The sequence below is a fragment of the Elephantulus edwardii genome, unplaced genomic scaffold, assembly GCF_000299155.1.
Source record: "Elephantulus edwardii isolate Elephantulus edwardi_28Jun2011 unplaced genomic scaffold, EleEdw1.0 scaffold00015, whole genome shotgun sequence".
Taxonomy (NCBI): domain Eukaryota; kingdom Metazoa; phylum Chordata; class Mammalia; order Macroscelidea; family Macroscelididae; genus Elephantulus; species Elephantulus edwardii.
The window spans coordinates 24,059,947-24,070,532 of record NW_006399765.1 but is presented as its reverse complement, the minus strand read 5'-3'; positions in this window follow the sequence as shown (position 1 = coordinate 24,070,532).

The window sequence follows — 10,586 nt, the reverse complement described above, 5'->3', positions numbered from 1 at the left end:
ACCCAAGCCCACTGCTGCAGTCACTGCATCAATCCATCCTGAGATCTCTCCTCTCTCTCTGACCCTCCACCTCGCCCAGCATGATATACAGCTTTATCTGCTTGCATATGCCACCTTGAGAAGTTTCTAAAATGCTGGACTGAGATAGTGCATGTTTGATTCTATAAAGAGGCTGTCAAGCTGTTTTCAAAAGTGGTTGTACCATTCTGTACTCCTGTCAGCACTAACTTCTTTTCTCTTAGCCATTCTAATAGATGTGTAAAAAGCACTGATGGCATAATGAATAACATGCAAAATGCTAAGCACAGTTCCTAAGGAGGAAAAAAAGTTGCTGTTTCAAATCCATCACTGAAGGAGAGAGGCAGGGAGAGGGGCAGTCTTTTCCCAATGGCGTTAGAAGCAATTTGACAGCAATGGGTTTATTTTTGTTGAAATAGGTGTGTTTTTAACCTTGTGATTTTCTTGACCAAGAATAATAATTCACTTACTGAATCATCCCTTAGTGAATAGTGTTTCCTTCCAGGCCCTTCTTTTGTAAAGTATCTATTAAAATCTTTTCCATTTCAGAAGGGTTCTCACCCCCATTATATCTACTAGTGATTTTTTCAATTTTGTGAATTGGGTTTTTTTTTTTGTTTTTTGGTTTTTTTAATAATTATTATTTGTGTGTGTGTGTACCGTCAAATCAGATTTGACTGGTACAGGAGGAGATTGTTCCTCCTTCTCCAGCAAAGCATCTGGTGGATTTGAACCGCTTATCTCTGGGATTGCGGTGTACCTTCTTGCCACTAGGCCACCAGAGCTCGCCCAATTTTATGAATTGTGATTCGAGTGAAAATTTACAAAACAAATTGGGTTCCCATTCAACCGACCACACACTTTCTGTTCTGTGACACGTCACCATGTCCACAATGTCACCACAATTTCCCACTTCTTCCCTGAGATTCTGTTTCCACTAATCCTTCCATCTTACCCCTTCTTGCCTTTGGAGCAAACTCCCTGGGCAGTTGCAGCCCCTCTGATCATTTGTGATTGTTCTAAAAAGTGGGAATCTCTCGGGCATTACCACTACCTAGTCTATACCGCACTACAGATTCCTCTATTGTTTGACGGAAAGCTGAATTCTGTCCCAGTTTCAAAGAGCGACTGAAGAACTGATGGATCGATCCATCTCATTGGACCAGCTGCTGTTGCTTTGAACCATGGAGTTGTAACTGACTTTTTTTTTTCTCTCTTACTCTTCAGTTTTCTTTTAATTTTTCAAAACTCAAATGTTATTTTTAAATCATCCATCCTCAATTTGATTAATGTACCATCATTTTCCAAGATAGGAAATTTCAGAATCTCTTTGGAATACTAATTTCATGTTTCTAGGTTTAACAAAACTGTTGAAGGTTTAAATTCCACTCTATTTCCCTGAATTCTCAAGACAGTTGCTGATGTAAATTTTAATAGAAAATATTTAGTCACAAAATAGTATTGCTTTTGTATGCACATAGCTGTAAGATTACTTTGCTCTTGTTAATAAAAACTATATCATCTTTCATAAAACTCTAAACAAATTAAGAACTGTGATGCAGAACAAAAGTTACATCTGACTCTTAGCGGGTTTTCAGAGGCAGTAAATCACATGGGAGGAGTCTGTCCATCTTTCACCAGAAGAGCATCTGGTGGATTCGAGTCATGTGTCTTTGGGCTGGCAGTGCAATTCTTTACCATTGGACCACGAGAGCCCCCACCCCTCACTGGACCAGTGAGTCTGGATACCTTCATGCTTTTTTTAGTTATGTTCCACATCCCTCCACTCCAATCGATCGGACCTCCCCCCGTGAGCCTTTTAGAGAAATCTGCACCGTCCAGTTCTTCCGGCTTCGGCCTCAGGAATGGTGGTGGTGGTGGTGGTGGAAGTGGAGGTTCATGAGCTCTGCTAATCCTGGGGGTTCACTATTTTAAACATCTTTGCTTTCCTTCTCTCTTGGTTGTTCCAGACAGGAAAAGATCAATAGTTCTACCTCAGACAGCCGCTCAAAAACTTTTAAGACCCCAGTTGCTGCTCATGGGAAGATCATCTGTCTTCACTCACCTGACTATGTGCTGTAAATATATCCGTGTTTACAGCAGGGTTTCGGAGTTCTTTATTCTATGTGCTCTTGCTGTAGGTTTTTAAATCCATTCTCATACAGAGTGATGCTGTAAGACAGAAAAGCACTGTCCTGTAGAATTTTCTACGTGGCTGAAATCCTTACAGGAAGAGTGTAAGGTCTTCTCTCCCATGGAGCAGCTGGTGGGTTCAAACTGCCAACCTCTGGTCTTAAGAGCTCAGTGTTCTCACCTTCTGTATACAAGTCTTTGATTTAATATGCTAATCACATTTTCCTCTCGGTCTGTGGCTTGTCTTCACATTCTCTTAAGAGTATCTTTCAGATAACGGAAATTTTGACTTCTTATGAAATCCAGTTTATTTATTTGTTCTATGATATAGACATTCTCTCCAGATACTAAGCAGGGACAGCCATGGCTCGTACTGGCTTTGTGAGCAGGGTGCAGGGTTAGATAGTGTTTCCATCTGTTACACACAGAACCACCGAGTCAGAGCTAATGCGACAGCACCCAACAGCAACAACGAGCCAGAGATTATGGGATGGTTTACCCAAGTCCCTACCTATGCAGGAGGATAAGCTACCACGTATTATATGTTCATTATCATTAAATGGAAAATATTTTTTCAGTCCATGTTTATTTCTTCTTAGAACCATCAGTTATTTTACAAGTACTGCTTACTTTCCAAACGTGAAGCTTTCCTAGTTATCTTTGAATTAATTGCTAGTGTAGCTGAAGAACATATTCTGTGTGGTTTTAGTCCTTTAAAATTTGTTGAGATTTGCCTTATGGTCCAACATATGGTCTACTTGTTAAATATTCCATGAGCCCTTCAAAATAATGTGTGTTCTGTAGTCACTGGATATAGGACGCTTTGTATGTCAATTAGTTTCATTTATTACTCACATTGATCAAATATTCTAATGGCATACCAGCTTTAACATTTTTGCCACTAATTATTGAATATTACAATATCTAAATATGATTGTGGATTTGTCTACTTTCTGTTTTTAGAGTTTAGTCAACTATTCAATGGAACAAACCTAGAATTGTCTTATCTTCTTTATGGGTTGTACTTTTTAATAATAATTTTATTTGTGTGTGTGTGTGTGTGTGTGTGTGTGTGTGTGTGGTCAAATCGGATCTGACTGGTGGTACAGGAAGAGATTGCCCCTCCTTCTCCAGCAGAGCACCTGGTGGATTCGAACCATGCTTCTTTGTGATTGCAGCAGTTTCTTGCCACAAGGCCACCAGAGCTCCCTTTTTATGGGTTGTACTTCTAAAAAATTATGAAAAGTCATTTTTTTGCCTCAAGCAGTAAATGCTGCCAGAGTGTCTACTCTTTGTAAGGCTCTACCAGTTCTTGGTTTGGTATCTTTTTCTCATCCATTTACTCCAATCACTTTCTGCTTTTACAGATAAAGTCTCTGCTTCTCATTAATTGGTAATAGCGCATTTGCTGCTTACAGAATTATAGACTAGCAAGCTATTTCCCTCTGAACTCTGAAGATAGCACTGGAGTGCCTTCCAGCCTCCACTGTTTCTAATGAAAAGGTGATTGTTGTATTATTTTTTATTTTTTGACGGTAATGCATCTTTTTTCTGGATGCTTTATTTCTTTTCTTTGTCTAAGTTTCGGTCATTTATGCTCTATCTAGGGATGATTTTTCTTTGTTAAATATCCTGGGATTCTCAGGGTTTCTTTGGTGGATAGGTTGATGTCTTTCATGACATTTGGAAAACTCTGGACAATTGTTTCTTTAATTTTCATAAATTATTTCTTCACATGAGCTGCTCTCTTTCTGGAACTCCAAGCCCATACATTATATTATTCCTTCTGATAGCGTATATCTCATACACTTTTATTTCTTTTCCATGCATCTGTTCTCTATACTCCCATCATTATATTTTATTCCGCTTCTATTTTCCACTTCACTAATTTTCTCTTCAGCCCTATCTACTATTACCTAACATGCTGTTAAACCCACCCACTGAGTTCTTATTTTCAACTACTGTATTTCTTAGTCTGAAAAAAGACTAATTCTACTTCTTTGCCAAAATACTTTAAATAGTTTAATTACTCTTCTTTTAAAATTCATTCATTCATTGCTGTAGAGTCAAAATGCCTCATAGCCGACCCTCAGTAGAGTTTTCGAGACTGTAAATCACACAGGAAGAGACTGGTGAGCTTTCTGCTTTGGAAGAGTGGGTGAATTTCAACTGCCTCTCTTGGCATGGCCTTTGGGTTAACAACACAACTTCCTCTGGACTCCACCACCAGAGCTCACTTTTTAAGTCAAATCATACCAGTAGCTGTATCTCCTGTCACTCTAGTTCTCTTGTCCATTTTTCAGCTCTTAGTTTTTATCCCGATCTTGTCTTCTTTTTTTTTTAAATAAGGCAAAATTTGTTTTATTATTTCAATTTTTTTTAAATTTAGGTTGTTTATTTTTCATTTCAATGAACATCTTATTCCTGTTTTTTTTATTTGCACTATAGATATTGTAAATTAAAAGTGCTGACTATTTTAACCTTAGTATAAGAGGTCTTACCTTGCATTCCCCCCTGAAAGTGAGTCCTTGATGTGCATTGTTGTTATGCACCATCAAGCATGAGCCCACTCATAGCCAACCTTCCAGCCCATTTGCAGAGGCAGCTAATCACATGGAAGGAGACTGACCATCTTTCTCCCATGGGGCAGCTGGTGGATTCAAACCCTGTGCCTATGGGTTGGCAGCGCAGCTCTCACCACCATTAAGCTGTGGACAGTTATTTTATTTTAGGTAGTAATCCAAGTGCATAAGAGAGGGGAGATGGTCTGAGAAGAGCATAGCCCAGAAAGAGAGAAAGTCAATTCACAGGTTCATCCTTAAATTGGTCATTACTGTGGGTGAGTGGTGATCAATCTGCCAAAACATCACACAAAATGAATGTCAAAGTTTTCTGCCCAAAAAAGAAAAGAAATAGCTATCTCCCAATTCCTACTTCCCACTCATCAAGAGTTGTTATAAGTGTGGTTAACTCTTTTACTTCCAAAATGCAAATGCTGTATAAAAGCAAGTTCTCATGAACAGAAGTATCGGAAACAATGCATTGCTATTGAGGTGGAAGCAGTTTACACAGCTGACCCTCCAGTGGGTTTTCAGAGGCTACAAACAGCACAGGAGGAGACTGCCCATCTTTCTCCCACAAGTCTATCTGCATAATTTCTTAACCACTAAGCACCAAATTTCAATACAGGAAGTCAGAGCTATGAAAAAGCTGAAGTAGGCGGTGCTCACTTACACCTACACAAAGCTAACCATGGCAGCAGTGACAGTGGTAAAATGCAGGACAGAGAGGTGTGGGGAAATGCAGGGCTGAGAGGCGTGGCCTCGGCGTTGGCAGCACAAGCCCTGCGGACAATACCAACCAGAGCAACTTCGGCAGGCACCTGGGAACAGGCAACACAAGTTAATGGAATGAACGGGCCTTCCCATCTAAAAACACTGAGACAGATGGTGTTTCATAGACTCTAAACTCTGGTGCCCTGGTCCAACGGGAGTTATGCTGCTGACCTAAAAGAGACCAGTTCAAATCCACCAGCTGCTCCATGGGAGAAAAATGAGCAATCTCCTCCTGTGTGATTTACAGTCTCTGAAAGCCCACCGGAGGGTCAATCAGGAGTGGGTCCTGACTCAAAGGCGGGGTGGGGGGGGAGAGAAAGAGAGAGAGAGAGAGAGAGAAAGGGAGGGACGGAGGGAGGGAGGAAGAGCCCCCTTGGGTAAACTAGAATTCACTGATCGAAAGTCTCCAACCCTGGAGATTCTAATTCAACCCTAAAGACTGGTCCATTGAGAGAGGCTTTCCACAGGGATCCGTCTTCAGCACAGACATGTGACCAGGACCTGGAATTCCTGATCCCAAGCGAGTCCAGTCTGAGGACCCCTTTGTAGACAACCACTCAGCTAGACGGAGCTGGGGATGAAGGTGTGTTATTACCTGCTGACATGGCGTTTCCCAAAGTACAGAACGTCATGTCTCTGGGAGGCAGGGGCCCCGCTTTCAACAGTGCTGGATCACAGCACGAGTTCTCCTTTCCTGTTCTCTCACAGCCCATCTCATTATATCAAGAAGCAAGGCTCAGAATGGTGCTGGGGTGCCTTCTCCACTCCTCTGCCACTTGTCAACTCCTTTTTTAAGAAAACGGGGGCAGGCAACGTTTTGTCCCCTTACGCATAAGGTCGCTAGGAATGGAGCTGAGTCAACAGCAACTATGATGACTATTCCTACTACTAATTTGCATTCTAGAAAACAGCTTACTGCAAAGGTCTGGCTGAGCCAGCATCAGTGACTGCCTCTGTTTAAATATCTCCCTGGTCTTCCTCTCTCCCTCGGTCTTCACAATCTCCAGGAGCATAACTAGAGAATCCTTTGTCCTCCTAGTTAACTGAAATGCTGGAGGTTCAAGTCCACCAGGCTGCCTCAGAAAAAAAAAATTTAAAAAAAGGGCCTGGCAACCTAGTTATGAAAAAGCAGCAACCGAAAACCCTGGATCTCGACTCGACTCTGACACGTACCAAGCTCATGAGTCAGGGTCTACACAACCGTAGCTGATGCCTGTTGATAACTGTCTCGTGCGACATTTTCTCTGACAAAAGCTTGTAAATGGATTGAAGTGCATTTCTGGCAGGTATTCGCAAACATTTTCCTGATGATCCTTTAGAATTTTCTAAGAAAAAAACCCTTAATAATAGCAAGTCCAGTGCCACTGAGTGAATTCTGACTCATAGCACTCCTGAAGGAAGTCACGGGGTTTCAAGTCTGGAAATCTTCGGGCAGCCAACTGCTTCCTAATTCACCTCTGGAGCAGCTAACAGGTTTGAAGTGCCAATCTCATGGTTAGTAGCTCCATACCTTAACCACAGCACCACGGAACCTTCTAGAACTCTCCCACATTGAGGTAAATTCTCCTACCTCTCAAACTTCTTGAATCACCTGAGTTAGATACTACTCATCAAATGGGTTTGGAAGGGTGCCTGGAAAAGTGGAGGATCAGCAAAAGATAGGAAGACCCCCCCAAAGGCATAGGTGACCTAGTGACTATACAGTGGGCTCAGTCACATCAGAGATGGTGAAGATAGTCAGAAAGAGCAAAATTCAGACCCGTTGTTCACAAGCTCGCTACCAGTCGTGGTCAACTTGAGTGCACATTAACAACAACAAAAACAAAAAAAAAACCCCAACCCCAGATGGCTACAAATCAACTGCCCAACAAAAAGGCTCAGGCGGGTCACCTCTACAGAAGGCAGCAGGAGTTGGCAGACAGCCGCCTGTCACGTTGCCCTGAGATAAATGATTTTCATTTCCCCTCCGCCACTCTAACATAATCGGCACAGCACCCTGTCCCGGGTTTAATTTCCCATCATGCAGCTTTCGTGAGTGAGTGATTTGGGGCCGTATTTATCGGGGACATCTTTTTGTACATGTAGCCACCAAACTGAAGGAGTATTTTTCTTCTTTAATTTCCGTCTTTCTCTTTCCACAGAGACAAATGAATTCACAGCCGCCACTCTGGAGGGGCAGGAAACAGGCATGTTCCAGAAGAGGGACATATGGCTTTAGTTAGGGATCGAGGCTGACAAGATTCAAGTGGAGATGTCAAAGATGGATGGCTCAAGGGCACACATGTCAAGGTTTAAAATATGCAAAACACATTTTCCTCCCATATTTGTTGTTCTCAAGTTCAGGGGCAAGTTAACTCATAAAGCATGGTAAGCTTTGTGTTTCCTGTTCACCACAGGTTACTAACAAGTAAGCACAAATAGCCCTGTGCTTACCTTACTCAAGAACTGTTAATTTGAAGGAGGTTTTAATTCTGTAGAAAGACGCTGCATGATTGGCAGAGATGCCAACCATAGCAAGAAGCAGAATCTTGGGTGTGGTGAAAAAATTGTGAAGTTGTTTGTTATGGATCAGTGAATAAGCCAAGGGAGCCCATGCTTACCTGGCTCAGGGGGTAATTCAACACTCACGGGGACCCTCTGTAAACCAGCGAAACCCTGCCCAGTTCTGCACCATCCACACCACAGATGCTGTGTTCCTGCCCATTTTCACGGCCATCGGGTCAACCCACCTCATGTCTTCTTTTTGGCTCGGTCTCTACTTTCCCAAGCACTGTGTCCTTTATCGAAATAACATGCCCTACACTGTTGTAGAATGAGGCTGGCACTGGGGTGGGGGTAAGACTGAGAAAAACTGGATGAAATATGTTTACGGCATTGAAGTCTATGGGGGAGAGAATAGTGTAAAAGCATTATATTTTACGTTATTTTTATCGTAGGAGTACGCAATGAGGGTTGCAGAGTGGATTATATTTGGGGGTAGGGGGTGGGGTTTGGGGAGGTGCGGGGGGATTGTGTACCAATGAGGGAGTTTTTCTTTTGCTTTTCAAGGAGAGGAGCAAACGGGGGGGGGGTTTGTGCGGGGAGAAGGGTGCAACAATGAATGAATGGAATTCCAAAATCTCTGTAGATGTTCATTGAAATGAAAAATAAACAAACTAAATTAAAACAAAACAAAACAAAACAAAACAAAACAAAGAAATAACATGCCCTACATGGGACAAAGTCCCACCACCTCTGCTTCTAAGCACAACTCTGGCTGTATTTCCCTCAAGACAGGTTTGTCTCCTCTGTCAGTTTGTTGTATGTACAAGGGAGCTCTAGTAGTCGAGTGGCAAGGAGCTGCACTGCAATCCCAAAGGTATGTGGTTCAAACCCACCAGCTGTCCAAGGGAGAAAGGTCTCCTGAAGAATTGTAATTGAAGGTTTGAAGAATGGAAGGATTGCAGTCTCCGCCCATGCAATTTCCTGCCTCCAAAAACCTGCTGGAGGGTCAGCTACAGGTCGGTTCCAACTCAAACGGTACACAACAGCAACAACAGTATATACAATGCTCTTCACCAACATCACAATTCACAGGCATCTGTTCTTCTTTAATCTACCTTTTCCTTCTTTTTTTATTTTTTTTTTAATTTTGTGTGTGTGTACCGTCAAATCAGATTTGACTGGTACAGGAGGATATTGCGCCTCCTTCTCCAGCAGAGTATCTGGTGGGTTCGAACCACCTATCTCTGGGATTGCAGTGCAGCTTCTTGCCACTAGGCCACCAGAGCTCCCCTAATCTACCTTTTTCATGTCCAACTTTTACATGCATATGAAGCCACTGACAAGCACGCCCTCCTCCTGATACTCCACTTCCCCTCGGGGCCTCTGGGCCTCAGTGTTTCTCCAAAGCTCCGATCACCAGCTGCCCACACTACAGGCTTCTTAGATGCATGTTTCTCTCTCTGGGTCCCTGAGGTCACCGTAAGCCAGAACCAGCCCAATGGCATCTCACAGCAATGCTAATGTTTTCACCAAGGTGACACAGTGCTCTGTCAATGGGGCCATCTTTATCACCGAGGTGGATTGAGAACTGAGGACCTGTGCCCATTCTTCTGCTGAGGCACTGGAAACTTCTAGAAGGTTAAACCAGATTTTCCTTACGGTGTGTAATAAATCATTGGATTTAAGTCCATACATTGAAATCATAGCTGAACCTCCAGTGGGTTTTCAGAGGCAGTAAATCATAAGAGAGGACAGGGCCAATCTTTCTCCCACAGAGAAGCCAATGGATTCAAACAACCAGAAAGATACCACCTTTGGGCGGGTAGTGTAACTCCCTACACTCTACCCACCTGAGTTCCCATAAGTCCATGGTTAAGTCTTAGGGACAGTAGAGTCTTGAAACTGAATCTAGAAATCTGCCAGAACCCAGATATATTCTTTTGAAATATATAACACAATTAAGTAAACATCTAGATTTTTTATCATTTATATTAGGGACCCTGATAATATGTTTCTATATGGTAGGTTAGTATTTTTTTTTTCTGAAACCATTGATTAAAAACAATTACCCTTGGTAATAGGACGATTAATTTCAGCATGTCAGAGAAGTTCCCTCAGATGGCAAACGGAATCAAATATCCACTCGGGCCTGCCAGATGGTCTGCGAAAGCACAGAACCACAGGATTTGATTATAAGAACAAGAATAGGGTCCCGCGCTCAAGATGGGAGAACAACAAAATCCACTTACAAATGATCCTCCAATGACTTCAATTAACTGCGGGCTAAACCGGGCAGTTAGTTGAATAAGCATAGATTGTTTTGTGATTTTAATTAAATGTCATCTAGTATAAATGCTGCTCTGAGGTTTTTAGAAGGAAAACAAAACACTCAGGAAATGCAGTTGGAACTAGTCTGTGTGTGTCCTATAATTAGATTTTAGGTGGGCTCTCATCTATCCTGAGCATATTTAAGAGCTCTTTCCTTTGGTAATAATTATGTATCATTTGTATTGTTTGTAAATATACATTACTTGTAATTGTTATTAGCTATAGTTAGGTGCTCTCAAATCAAGGTTGACTCAAAGCAGCCCTAAGTACAAAAGAACTCTAAATCCT